Source organism: Leuresthes tenuis, unplaced genomic scaffold, assembly GCF_036924035.1.
Source record: "Leuresthes tenuis unplaced genomic scaffold, fLeuTen1.0.hap1 SCAF_48, whole genome shotgun sequence".
Taxonomy (NCBI): Eukaryota; Metazoa; Chordata; class Actinopteri; order Atheriniformes; family Atherinopsidae; genus Leuresthes; species Leuresthes tenuis.
The window spans coordinates 219,808-233,636 of record NW_027325402.1 but is presented as its reverse complement, the minus strand read 5'-3'; the positions used below and the strand labels follow the sequence as shown (position 1 = coordinate 233,636).

At 44.1% G+C, this 13,829-nt stretch overlaps 3 non-coding genes and 2 pseudogenes across 3 annotated transcripts; 4 read left to right on the top strand and 1 right to left on the bottom strand.

Moving 5' to 3' along the window:
- The first annotated feature begins 59 nt into the window (after positions 1-59).
- On the top strand, positions 60-149 carry LOC140285650 (U2 spliceosomal RNA; annotated as a pseudogene).
- Positions 150-451: 302 nt separating this feature from the next.
- On the top strand, positions 452-585 carry LOC140285651 (U2 spliceosomal RNA; annotated as a pseudogene).
- Positions 586-996: 411 nt separating this feature from the next.
- Positions 997-1,110, top strand: LOC140285593 (U5 spliceosomal RNA). The gene has a single exon (XR_011910604.1). It is a non-coding gene; the product is annotated as a U5 spliceosomal RNA (small nuclear RNA).
- Positions 1,111-1,385: 275 nt separating this feature from the next.
- Positions 1,386-1,573, top strand: LOC140285622 (U2 spliceosomal RNA). The gene has a single exon (XR_011910631.1). It is a non-coding gene; the product is annotated as a U2 spliceosomal RNA (small nuclear RNA).
- An 11,214-nt stretch (positions 1,574-12,787) lies between these two features.
- Positions 12,788-12,978, bottom strand: LOC140285595 (U2 spliceosomal RNA). The gene has a single exon (XR_011910606.1). It is a non-coding gene; the product is annotated as a U2 spliceosomal RNA (small nuclear RNA).
- Positions 12,979-13,829: the final 851 nt, after the last annotated feature.

Sequence of the window (13,829 nt, the reverse complement as noted above, 5' to 3'; positions counted from 1 at the left end):
ACCGCTACAAGTGCGCATTGTGCCAGGAAGGGCCCTCGGACGTGAACCAGTGGACAGTTCTCGCTTCTCGGCCTTTTGGCTAAGATCAAGTGTAGTATCTGTTCTTATCTTCTTAAACCCCAGCTGGTCGAGGCGGATGGCCACCCTTCCTGAGTCTGGTTCTGCCAGAGGTTTCTTCCTGTTAAAAGGGAGTCGTTCCTTTCCACAGTTGCCACAGGCACGCTCAGGACGGGAGATTGGACTGAAGACACGTTTCGGTGCAATCTGTTGGTTTCCTTAGCTAGGATATTAATTTTTTGAATTGGCTCTATATGAATTAATTGGATCATGATTACAATGAATTGAATTCCAATTGGCTTGAATTGGACTATATTACTTAAGTGCCTTGAGATGACAATTGTTGTAATCTGGCGCTATATAAATAAAATTGAATTGAATTGAATTGAATTGAATGTCTGATATGTCCTCTATGCGAGACTACATATTAAATGGATTTGTATCAATAGGAGTTGAAAAAGGAGCTTGCTCCGTTCACTCCAAGCATCGACCCGGTACTGCAGTGCCGCTGGGAACGGTGCGCTCTCCTCTGCTCTTGTGAAAAAGCAAACAGCGGTGCAGGATGGAAGTTTCAGGGAGCCTAAGATGAAACTTTCTTTTAATCTGCTGATAAAAGAGAGTGAATGCGAAGCAGACTTTAACACGGTTCTGGGAGCGAGCCGAGTGCAGGCTAACTGGGAGAATTGCTTGAAAGAAACGCGACACCGAATGAGCAGTCAGATCAAAGCCTCAACACGGTGTTCCCGTGTTGTTTGTGGCTGCCTTGTCTTTTGCACAGAGTAAAAGACAAGGCAGCCATCGAATATGGCCCGATTGTTCCTACTTGGTCAGCCTAGGAGCAAGGGGGGGGAGCAAGCGTCTCAACCAAGCAAAGCTCACCATGGGGAAGGTGGCTATGCCAACTAGCCTGATGCCCTGCTCCCGCAGTGATGGATAATCATACACTGGTTTCTCTTCATAATGTACAAGTCTTTCGCCTTTTACTAAAGACTTCCGTGTAGAGCAGCACTAATGAGTTGTTTCTATTTTTGGCAGGCTTTACCTTTGCGGGTGAAGCCCTTTCTGTCTGTGCAAAAGAAATCTTGTTACTGCGCAGAGTGACTTCTCTGAGTAGAGTCGCCTCACTTGCTGCGACTGTGCCGATGTTGCTTGAATGGTGCTCGCTGGAGCGTGCGGTAGTGTAAAGTTATGCCATTTAAAAGGGTTGAAGAGTGCTCAGTGCAGCGGGTGGGCGGAGGTGCAAAGTGACACTATGGCCATAAAACGAACACCGCTACAAGTGCGCATTGTGCCAGGAAGGGCCCTCGGACGTGAACCAGTGGACAGTTATCGCTTCTCGGCATTTTGGCTAAGATCAAGTGTAGTATCTGTACTTATCAGTTTAATATGTTATATGTCTATGCAAGGACTACATATTAAATGGATTTTTATCAATAGGAGTTGAAAAAGGAGCTTGCTCCGTTCACTCCAAGCATCGACCCGGTACTGCAGTGCCGCTGGGAACGGTGCGCTCTCCTCTGCTCTTGTGAAAAAGCAAACAGCGGTGCAGGATGGAAGTTTCTTTAATCTGCTGAGAAAAGAGAGTGAATGCGAAGCAGACTTTAACATGGCTCTGGGAGCGAGCCGAGTGTGGGCTAACCAGGAGAATTGCTTGAAAGAAACGCGACACCGAATGAGCGGTCAGAACAAAGCCTCAATACGGTGTTCCTGTGGTGTTTTTATAAAATGCGGTGTAAAAAAAGGTGTGAATGCCCCATAGAAAACTAAAAGGTGGAGCGGAAGTGTTCGCCTGCAAGAAGGTGTGAATGTCCGACTATATTTGGTGAAAAGCAGGTGAAGCAAGGTCTGAATGCCCAACCTTACATCATCAAAAGCGAGATCAGAGGTTTTTGGCTGCAAGAAGGCCATAGTTTGCCAAAAGCGGGTAAGGTGCGAATGATCGGCTAAATATCAACAAAAGTGGGGGCGGAGGTCTTCGGATGCAAGTGGGTGTGAATATCCCACCATACAAGTATGGTGGAGAGGAAGCTGTGAATGGCCGACCATAGTTTGCAAAAAGCGGGTGAGAAAAGGTGCGAATGTCCAACCATACATGATCAAAACAGGGAGCGGAGGTGTTTGGCTGTGACAAGGTGTGAATGTCCACCCATAATTAATGAAAAGCGGGAAACAAGTAGGTTCGAATGCCCAACCATACATCAACAAAAGCAGGAGTGGATGTGTTTGGCTACAAGAAGGTTTGAATGTCCGAGCATAGTTTGTAAAAAGCGGGTAAGAAAAGGTGCGAATGCCCGACAAAGTATGATCAAAAGAGGGAGTGGAGGTTTTCGGCTACAAGGTTTGAATGTACGACCATAGTTTGTAAAAAGCGGGTAAGAAAAGGTGCGAATGCCCGAACATACACCATCAAAAGAGGGAGCGGAGGTGTTACACTTGAAAGACGGTGTGAATGTCCGACCATAGTTGGTAAAAAGTGGGTAAGAAAAGGTTCGAATGCCCGAATATATACCATCAAAAGCGGAAGCGGAGGTGTTCGGCTGCAAGAAGGTGTGAACGTCCGACCAAAGTTTGTAAAAAGCAGTTAAGAAAAGGTTCGAATATCCAACCAAACATAATCAAAAGTGGGAGCAGAGCTGTTCGACTGCAAGTAGGTGTGAATATCCACCCATAATTCCTGAAAAATGGGTAAGAAAAGGTGCGAATGCCCAACCATACATCATCAAAAGAAGAAGTGGATGTGTTCTGCTACAAGAAGGTTTGAATGTCCGACCATAGTTTGTAAAAAGCGGGTAAGAAAAAGTTCGAATGCCCGAACATACACCATCAAAAGAGGGAGCGGAGGTGTTCCGCTGTAAGATGCTGCGAATGTCCGACCATAGTTGGTAAAAAGCGGGTAAGAAAAGGTTAAAAAACCGGACTGTACAAAATCAATAGCGGGAGCGGAGTTGTTCGGCTACAAGAAGGTGTGAAAGTCCGACCATGGTTTGTAAAAAGCGGGTAAGACAAGGTGCGAATGCCCGACAATGTATGATCAAAAGAGGGAGCGGAGGTGTTCGGCTGCAAGGTCTGAATTTCCAACCATAATTTGTAAACACCGTTGAAGAAAAGGCTCGAAAGCCCGACTATACACCATCAAAAGCGGGAGCGGAGGTGTTCAGCTGCAAGAAGGTCTGAATGTCCACCAATAATTACTGAAAAATGGGTAAGAAAAGGTGTGAATGCCCAACTATACATCATCACAAGCAGAAGTGGATGTGTTCGGCCACAAGAAGGTTTGAATGTCCGACCATAGTTTGTAAAAGGCGGGTAAGAAAAGGTTCGAATGCCCGAACATACACAATCAAAAGAGGGAGCGGAGGTGTTTCACTGCAAGAAGGTGTGAATGTCCGAGCATAGTTTGTAAAAAGTGGGTAAGAAAAGGTTCGAATGACAGAACATACACCATCAAAAGAGGGAGCGGAGGTGTTCCGCTGTAAGAAGGTGTGAATGTCCGACCATAGTTGGTAAAAAGCGGGTAAGAAAAGGCTAAAATACCCAACTCTACACAATCAATAGCGGGAGCGGAGTTGTTCGGCTAAAAGAAGGTATGAAAGTCCGACCATGGTTTGTAAAAAGCGGGTAAGAAAAGGTTCGAATGCCAAAATATACACCATCAAAAGCGGAAGCCGAGGTGTTCGGCTGCAAGTAGGTGTGAATGTCAGATCATAATTTGTAAAAAGCTGATGAGAAAGGTGTGAATGACCAACAATAATTGCTGAAAAATGTGTTAGAAAAGGTAAGAATGCCGGACCATTCATCATCAAAAGCGGGAGAAGAGGTGTTCGGCTGCAAGAAGCTGTGAATGTCCAGCCATAATAACTCAAAAACGGGTAAGAAAAGGTAGTATTGCCAGACCATAAATGATCAAAACAGGGAGCGGAGGTGTTCCGCTGTAAGAAGGTGTGAATGTCCCACCATAATTGGTAAAAAGCGGGTAAGAAAAGGTTAAAATACCCGACTGTACACAATCAATAGTGGGAGCGGAGTTGTTTGGCTACTAAAAGGTGTGAAAGTCCGACCATACATCCTCAAAAGCAGAACTGGATGTGTTCGGCTACAAGAAGGTTTGAATGTCCGACCATAGTTTGTAAAAAGCGGGTAAGAAAAGGTTCGAATGCCCAAACATACACCATCAAAAGAGGGAGCGGAGGTGTTCCGCCATAAGAAGGTGTGAAAGTCCGACCATGGTTTGTAAAAAGCGGGTAAGAAAAGTTGCGAATGCCGGACAATGTATGATCAAAAGAGGGAACGGAGGTTTTCGGCTGCAAGAAGGTCTAAATGTCCAACCATAATTTGTAAAAACCGGGGAGGAAAAGGCTCGGAAGCCCGACTATACACCATCAAAAGCGGGAGCGGAGGTGTTCAGCTGCAAGAAGGTCTGAATGTCCATCAATAATTTCTAGAAAACATGAAAGAAAATGTTCGAATATCCAACCGCACATGATCATAAGTGGGAGAGGAGGTGTTCAGCTGCAAGAAGGTGTGAATGTCCACCCATAATTCCTCAAAAATGGGTAAAAAAAAAGGTGCGAATGCCCAACCATACATCATCAAAAGCAGGACTGGATGTGTTCGGCTACAAGAAGGTTTGAATGTCCGAGCATAGTTTGTAAAAAGCGGGTAAGAAAAGGTTCGAATGCCCGAACCTACACCATCAAAAGAGGGAGCGGAGGTGTTCCGCCATAAGAAGGTGTGAATGTCCGACCGTAGTTGGTAAAAAGCGGGTAAGAAAAGGTTAAAATACCCGACTGTACACAATCAATAGCGGGAAGGGATGTGTTCGGCTACAAGAAAGTGTGAAAGTCCAACCATGTTTTGTAAAAAGTGGTTAAGAAAAGGTGCGAATGCCCGACAATGTATGATCAAAAGAGGGAGCGGAGGTTTTCGGCTGCAAGAAGGTCTGAATGTCCAACCATAATTTGTAAAAACCGGGGAAGAAAAGGCTCGAAAGCCCGACTATACACCATCAAAAGCGGGAGCAGAGGTGTTCAGCTGCAAGAAGGTCTCAATGTCCATCAATAATTGCTAGAAAACATGAAAGAAAATGTTCGAATATCAAACCGCACATGATCATATGCGGGAGAGGAGGTGTTCAGCTGCAAGATGGTGTGAATGTCCACCCATAATTCCTGAAAAATGGGTAAAAAAAGGTGCGAATGCCCAACCATACAACATCAAAAGCATGTGTGAATGTCAGATCATAATTTGCAAAAACCTGATGAGAAATGGTGAGAATGCCCGACTATACACCATCAAATGCGGGAGCGGAGGTGTTCGGCTGTGAGTAGGTGTGAATGTCCGACCATACTTGCTGAAAAATATGACAAAGCAGTTTTCACTTGGTTTGAGTGAAGGAATTCATTTTATATCAAAATCCGAAATTGTGTAGAACTCGTCAATCGACGCTTATTCTCGGATTCCTGAAAAGGTTTAGTGTTGTTCTTTCCTATCCTGCAAAGTACAACGTTCTTTTTTGTTTAAAGCTATTATGACATGGATAAATATGAAGGACAAAGCAGTTTTAACTTAATCGGTTTCAACAAAATAGAAAGTATTACTTTGCAGTATACCAAAGAACAACACTAAACCTTTAGGAATCCGAGAATAAACTTATTTCCACGAGTTCTAGACAATTTCGGATTTTGATATAAAATGAATTCCTTCACTCAAACCAAGTTAAAACTGCTTTTTCCTTGATATTTATCCATGTCTGAATCGGTTTCAACAAAATAAAAAGTATTACTTTGCAGTATACCAAAGAACAACACTAAACCTTTAGGAATCCGAGAATAAACTTATTTCCACGAGTTCTACACAATTTCGGATTTCTATATAAAATGAAATCCTTCACTCAAACCAAGTGAAAACTGCTTTGTCATATTTTTCAGCAAGTATGGTCGGACATTCACACCTACTCACAGCCGAACACCTCCGCTCCCGCATTTGATGGTGTATAGTCGGGCATTCTCACCATTTCTCATCAGGTTTTTGCAAATTATGATCTGACATTCACACCTGCTTTTGATGATGTATGGTTGGGCATTCGCACCTTTTTTACCCATTTTTCAGGAGATATGGTTGGACATTCACACCTTCTTGCAGCTGAACACCTCCTCTCCCGCATATGATCATGTGCGGTTTGATATTCGAAAATTTTCTTTCATGTTTTTTAGCAATTATTGATGGACATTGAGACCTTCTTGCAGCTGAATACCTCTGCTCCCGCTTTTGACGGTGTATAGTCGGGCTTCCGAGCCTTTTCTTCCCCGGTTTTTACAAATTATGGTTGGACATTCAGACCTTCTTGCAGCCGAAAACCTCCGCTCCCTCTTTTGATCATACATTGTCGGGCATTCACACCTTTTCTTAACCGCTTTTTACAAAACATGGTCGGACTTTCACACCTTCTTGTAGCCGAACACATCCCTTCCCGCTATTGATTGTGTACAGACGGCCATTTTAACCTTTTCTTACCCGCTTTTTACCAACTACGGTCGGACATTCACACCTTCTTATGGCGGAACACCTCCGCTCCCTCTTTTGATGGTGTATGTTCTGGCATTCGAACCTTTTCTTACCCGCTTTTAACAAACTATGCTCGGACATTCAAACCTTGTAGCCGAACACATCCAGTCCTGCTTTTGATGATGTATGGTTGGGCATTCGCACCTTTTTTTTTACCCATTTTTGAGGAATTATGGGTGGACATTCACACCTTCTTGCAGCTAAACACCTCCGCTCCCACTTATGATCATGTGCGGTTTGATATTCGAAAATTTTCTTTCATGTTTTCTAGCAATTATTGATGGACATTCAGACCTTCTTGCAGCTGAACCCCTCTGCTCCCGCTTTTGATGGTGTATAGTCGGGCTTTCGAGCCTTTTCTTCCCCGGTTTTTACAAATTATGGTTGGACATTCAGACCTTCTTTTAGCCGAAAACCTCCGCTCCCTCTTTTGATCATACATTGTCGGGCATTCGCACCTTTTCTTACCCGCTATTTACAAAACATGGTCGGACTTTCACACCTTCTTGTAGCCGAACACATTCGCTCCCGCTATTGATTGTGTACAGTCGGGTATTTTAAACTTTTCTTACCCACTTTTTAGCAACTACGGTCGGACATTCACACCTTCTTATGGCGGAACACCTCCGCTCCCTCTTTTGATGGTGTATGTTTGGGCATTCGAACCTTTTCTTACCCGCTTTTTACAAACTATGGTCGGACATTCAAACCTTCTTGTAGCCGAACACATCCAGTTCTGCTTTTGAGGATGTATGGTCGGACTTTCACACCTTTTAGTAGCCAAACAACTCCGCTCCCACTATTGATTGTGTACAGTCGGGTATTTTAACCTTTTCTTACCCGCTTTTTACCAATTATGGTTGGACATTCACACCTTCTTACAGCGGAACACCTCCGCTCCCTGTTTTGATCATTTATGGTCTGGCAATACTACCTTTTCTTAACCGTTTTTGAGTAATTATGGCTGGACATTCACAGCTTCTTGCATCCGAACACCTCTTCTCTGCTTTTGATGATGAATAGTCCGGCATTCTTACCTTTTCTAACACATTTTTCAGTAATTATTGTTGGTCATTCACACCTTTCTCATCAGCTTTTTGCAAATTATGATCTGACATTCACACCTACTTGCAGCCGAACACCTCGGCTTCCGTTTTTGATTGTGTATGTTCGGGCATTCGAACCTTTTCTTACCCGCTTTTTACAAACTATGGTCGGACATTCAAACCTTCTTGTGGCCGAACACATCCACTTCTGCTTTTTATGATGTATAGTTGGGCATTCACACCTTTTCTTACCCATTTTTCAGTAATTATTGGTTGGAAATTCAGACCTTGCAGCCGAACACCTCCGCTCCCTCTTTTGATTATACATTGTCGGGCATTCGCACCTTGTCTTACCCGCGTTTTACAAACCATGGTCGGACTTTCACACCTTCTTGTAGCCGAACAACTCCGCTCCCGCTATTGATTGTGTACAGTCGGGTATTTTAACCTTTTCTTACCCGCTTTTTACCAATTATGGTCGGACTTTCACACCGTCTTACAGCGGAACACCTCCGCTCCCTCTTTTGATGGTGTATGTTCGGGCATTCAAACTTTTTCTTACCCACTTTTTACAAACTATGGTCGGACATTCAAACCTTCTTGTAGCAGAACACATCCACTTCTTCTTTTGATGATGTATGGTTGGGCATTCGCACCTTTTCTTACCCATTTTTCAGGAATTATGGGTGGACATTCACACCTACTTGCAGTCGAACAGCTCTGCTCCCACTTTTGATTATGTTTGGTTGGATATTCGAACCTTTTCTTAACTGCTTTTTACAAACTTTGGTCGGACGATCACACCTTCTTGCAGCCGAACACCTCCGTTTCCGCTTTTGATGGTATATATTGGGGCATTCGAACCTTTTCTTACCCGCTTTTTACCAACTATGGTCGGACATTCGCACCATCTTACAGCGGAACACCTCCGCTCCCTCTTTTGATGGTGTATTTTCGGGCATTCGCACCTTTTCTTACCCGCTTTTTACAAACTATGGTTGGACATTCAAACCTTCTTGTAGCCGAAAACCTCCACTCCCTCTTTTGATCATACATTGTCGGGCATTCGCACCTTTTCTTACCCGCTTTTTACAAACTATGCTCGGACATTTAAACCTTCTTGTAGCCAAACACATCCACTCCTGCTTTTGTTGATGTATGGTTGGGCATTCGAACCTACTTGTTGCCCGCTTTTCATTAATTATGGGTGGACATTCACACCTACTTGCAGCCGAACACCTCGGCTTCCGCTTTTGATGGTGTGTATTTTTGCATTCGAACCTTTTCTTACCCGCTTTTACAAACCATGGTCGGACTTTCACACTTTCTTTTAGCCGAACAACTCCGCTCCCACTATTGATTGTGTAGAGTCGGGTATTTTAACCTTTTCTTACCCGCTTTTTACCAACTATGGTCGGACATTCACACCTTCTTACAGCGGAAACCCTCCGCTCCCTCTTTTGATGGTGTATGTTCTGGCATTCAAACCTTTTCTTACCCACTTTTTACAAACTATGCTCGGACATTCACACCTTCTTGCAGCGAAACACCTCCGCTCCCTCTTTTGATTGTGTATGTTCGGGCATTCAAACCTTTTCTTACCCGCCTTTTACAAACTATGGTCGGACATTCAAACCTTCTTGTGGCCGAACACATCCACCTCTGCTTGTGATGATGTATAGTTGGGCATTCACACCTTTTCTTACCCATTTCTCAGTAATTATTGGTGGACATTCAGACCTTCTTGCAGCTGAACACCTCTGCTCCCGCTTTTGATGGTGTATAGTCGGGCTTTCGAGGCTTTTCTTCAACGGTGTTTACAAATTATGGTTGGAAATTCAGACCTTGCAGCCGAACACCTCCGCTCCCTCTTTTGATCATACATTGTCGGGCATTCGAACCTTGTCTTACCCGCGTTTTACAAACCATGGTCGGACTTTCACACCTTCTTGTAGCCGAACAACTCCGCTCCCGCTATTGATTGTGTACAGTCGGGTATTCTAACCTTTTCTTACCCGCTTTTTACCAATTATGGTCGGACATTCACACCGTCTTACAGCGGAACACCTCCGCTCCCAATTTTGATGGTGTATGTTCGAGCATTCGAACTTTTTCTTACCCACTTTTTACAAGCTATGGTCGGACATTCAAACCTTCTTGTAGCAGAACACATCCACTTCTTCTTTTGATGATGTATGGTTGGGCATTCGCACCTTTTCTTACCCATTTTTCAGGAATTATGGGTGGAAATTCACACCTACTTGCAGTCGAACAGCTCTGCTCCCACTTTTGATTATGTTTGGTTGGATTTTCGAACCTTTTCTTAACTGCTTTTTACAAACTTTGGTCGGACGTTCACACCTTCTTGCAGCCGAACACCTCCGCTTCCGCTTATGATGGTATATATTCGGGCATTCGAACCTTTTCTTACCCGCTTTTTACCAACTATGGTCGGACATTCGCACCATCTTACAGCGGAACACCTCCGCTCCCTCTTTTGATGGTGTATTTTCGGGCATTCGCACCTTTTCTTACCCGCTTTTTACAAACTATGGTTGGACATTCAAACCTTCTTGTAGCCGAAAACCTCCACTCCCTCTTTTGATCATACATTGTCGGGCATTCGCACCTTTTCTTACCCGCTTTTTAAAAACTATGCTCGGACTTTCAAACCTTCTTGTAGCCAAACACATCCACTCCTGCTTTTGTTGATGTATGGTTGGGCATTCGAACCTACTTGTTGCCCGCTTTTCATTAATTATGGGTGGACATTCAGACCTACTTGCAGCCGAACACCTCGGCTTCCGCTTTTGATGGTGTATATTTTTGCATTCGAACCTTTTCTTACCCGCTTTTTACAAACCATGGTCGGACTTTCACACCTTCTTTTAGCCGAACAACTCCGCTCCCGCTATTGATTGTGTAGAGTCGGGTATTTTAACCTTTTCTTACCCGCTTTTTACCAACTATGGTTGGACATTCACACCTTCTTACAGCGGAACACCTCCGCTCCCTCTTTTGATGGTGTATGTTCGGGCATTCGAACCTTTTCTTACCCGCTTTTTACAAACTATGCTCGGACATTCACACCTTCTTGCAGCGAAACACCTCCGCTCCCTCTTTTGATTGTGTATGTTCGGGCATTCAAACCTTTTCTTACCCGCCTTTTACAAACTATGGTCGGACATTCAAACCTTCTTGTGGCCGAACACATCCACTTCTGCTTTTGATGATGTATAGTTGGGCATTCACACCTCTTCTTACCCATTTTTCAGTAATTATTGGTGGACATTCAGACCTTCTTGCAGCTGAACACCTCTGCTCCCGCTTTTGATGGTGTATAGTCGGGCTTTCGAGGCTTTTCTTCAACGGTGTTTACAAATTATGGTTGGAAATTCAGACCTTGCAGCCAAACACCTCCGCTCCCTCTTTTGATCATACATTGTCGGACATTCGCACCTTGTCTTACCCGCGTTTTACAAACCATGGTCGGACATTCACAGCTTCCTCTCCACCATACTTGTATGGTGGGATATTCACACCCACTTGCATCCGAAGACCTCCGCCCCCACTTTTGTTGATATTTAGTCGGTCGTTCACACCTTACCCGTTTTCTTGCAGCCAAACACCTCTGATCTCGCTTTTGATGATGTAAGATTCGGCATTCAGACCTTGCTTTTCCTGCTTTTCACCAACTATAGACGGACATTCACACCTTCTTGCAGCCGAACACTTCCGCTCCACCTTTTAGGTTTCTATCACACCTTTTTTTTCACCGCATTTTATAGATTATGGTTGGAAATTCTCAACCACTCATCCGAAGACCTCTCCTCCCGCTTTTGTTAATATATTTGAACTTTAGTCAGACATTCACACCTACTTGCAGCCGAACACCACCTCTCTAGCTTTTGATGATGTATGGTCCGGCATTCTTACCGTTTCTAACACATTTTTCAGCAATTATGGTAGGACATTCACACCTTCTTGCAGCTGAACACCTCCTCTCCCACTTATGATCATGTGCAGATTGATTTTCGAAAATTTTCTTTCATGTTTTCTAGCAATTAATGATGGACATTTAGACCTTCTTGCAGCTGAACACCTCCGCTCCCGCTTTTGATCATACATTGTCAGGCATTCGAACCTTGTCTTACAAACTTTAGTCAAACATTCACACCTTTTTGCAGCCGAACACAGTTTTTTTCAGCCGAACTTGGGCATTCGAACCTTTTCATACCCACTTTTTACCAACTATGGTCGGACATTCAAACCTTCTTGTAGCCGAACACATCCAGTCCTGCTTTTGATGATGTATGTTCAGGCATTCGAACCTTTTCTTACCAGCTTTTTACAAACTATGCTCGGACATTCAAACCTTCTTGTAGCCGAACACATCCACTCCTGCTTTTGATGATGTATGGTTGGGCATTCGAACCTACTTGTTGCCCGCTTTTCATTAATTATGGGTGGACATTCACACCTTGTCGCAGCCAAACACCTCCGCTCCCTGTTTTGATCATGTATGGTTGGACATTCGCACCTTTTCTCACCCGCTTTTTGCAAACTATGGTCGGCCATTCACAGCTTCCTCTCCACCATACTTCTATGGTGGGATATTCACACCCACTTGCATCCGAAGACCTCCGCCCCCACTTTTGTTGATATTTAGTCGGTCATTCGCACCTTACCCACTTTTGGCAAACTATGGCCTTCTTGCAGCCAAAAACCTCTGATCTCGCTTTTGATGATGTAAGGTTGGGCATTCAGACCTTGCTTCACCTGCTTTTCACCAAATATAGTCGGACATTCACACCTTCTTGCAGCCGAACACTTCCGCTCCACCTTTTAGTTTTCTATGGGGCATTCACACCTTTTTTTTCACCGCATTTTATAAAAACACCACAGGAACACCGTATTGAGGCTTTGTTCTGACCGCTCATTCGGTGTCGCGTTTCTTTCAAGCAATTCTCCTGGTTAGCCCGCACTCGGCTCGCTCCCAGAGCCGTGTTAAAGTCTACTTCGCATTCACTCTCTTTTCTCAGCAGACTAAAAGAAAGTTTCATCTTGGGCTCCCTGAAACCTCCATCCTGCACCGCTGTTTGCTTTTTCACAAGAGCAGAGGAGAGCGCACCGTTCCCAGGGGCACTACAGTACCGGGTCGATGCTTGGAGTGAACGGAGCAAGCTCCTTTTTCAACTCCTATTGATACAAATCCATTTAATATGTAGTCCTCGCATAGAGGACACATCAGACATTAAACTGATAAGAACAGATACTACACTTGATCTTAGCCAAAAGGCCGAGAAGCGATAACTGTCCACTGGTTCACGTCCGAGGGCCCTTCCTGGCACAATGTGCACTTGTAGCGGTGTTCTTTTTATGGCCATAGTGTCACTTTGCACCTCGGCCCACCCGCTGCACTGAGCACTCTTCAGCCCTTTTAAATGGTATAACTTTACACTACCACACGCTCCAGCGAGCACCATTCAAGCAACAACTTTGCACTCCAGCTTCGAACATTGGCACAGTCGCAACAAGTAAGGCGACTCTACTCAGAGAAGTCACTCTGCACAGTAACAAGATTTCTTTTGCACAGACAGAAAGGGCTTCATCCGCAAAGGTAAAGCCTGCCAAAAATAGAAACAACTCATTAGTGCTGCTCAACGTTGTACTTTGCAGTAAAAGAAAGAGCAAATCTAAAGATTCAGGAATCCGAGAATAAGCTTACTTCCATGAGTTCTTCACGATTTCGGATTTTGCTATAAAATGAATTCCTTCACTCAAACTAAATTAAAACTGCTAAACCGCTAATCTGTTACATGCAAGGCAGATGTCAAATTCACCGAAATAGGATCTAAGGGTATTTGGCCAATCGAGCTGTAGCAGCTTCGGTAAAAGAGTATAAGTTGAAGAGTTTGTGAATAAAGGTGTGCGCACACATAGTGAGTTGTAGGAAAATAGGCAGGGAGCAATGCCGGCTGGGGTATAGGTTCTTGTATGTTGTCTGACTGTTTGATTTGAATGTGTTGTGTAAGTGTCCTGTTGAATGTTACATGTTTGGGCTTTGACACGCTTCACTGTGGTTGTTAACTGTGTGGTGTGTCCTGAAATGTTATATGTTTGGGCTGTGTGACATGCTTAATGCTTTTCAGTAGCAACCCA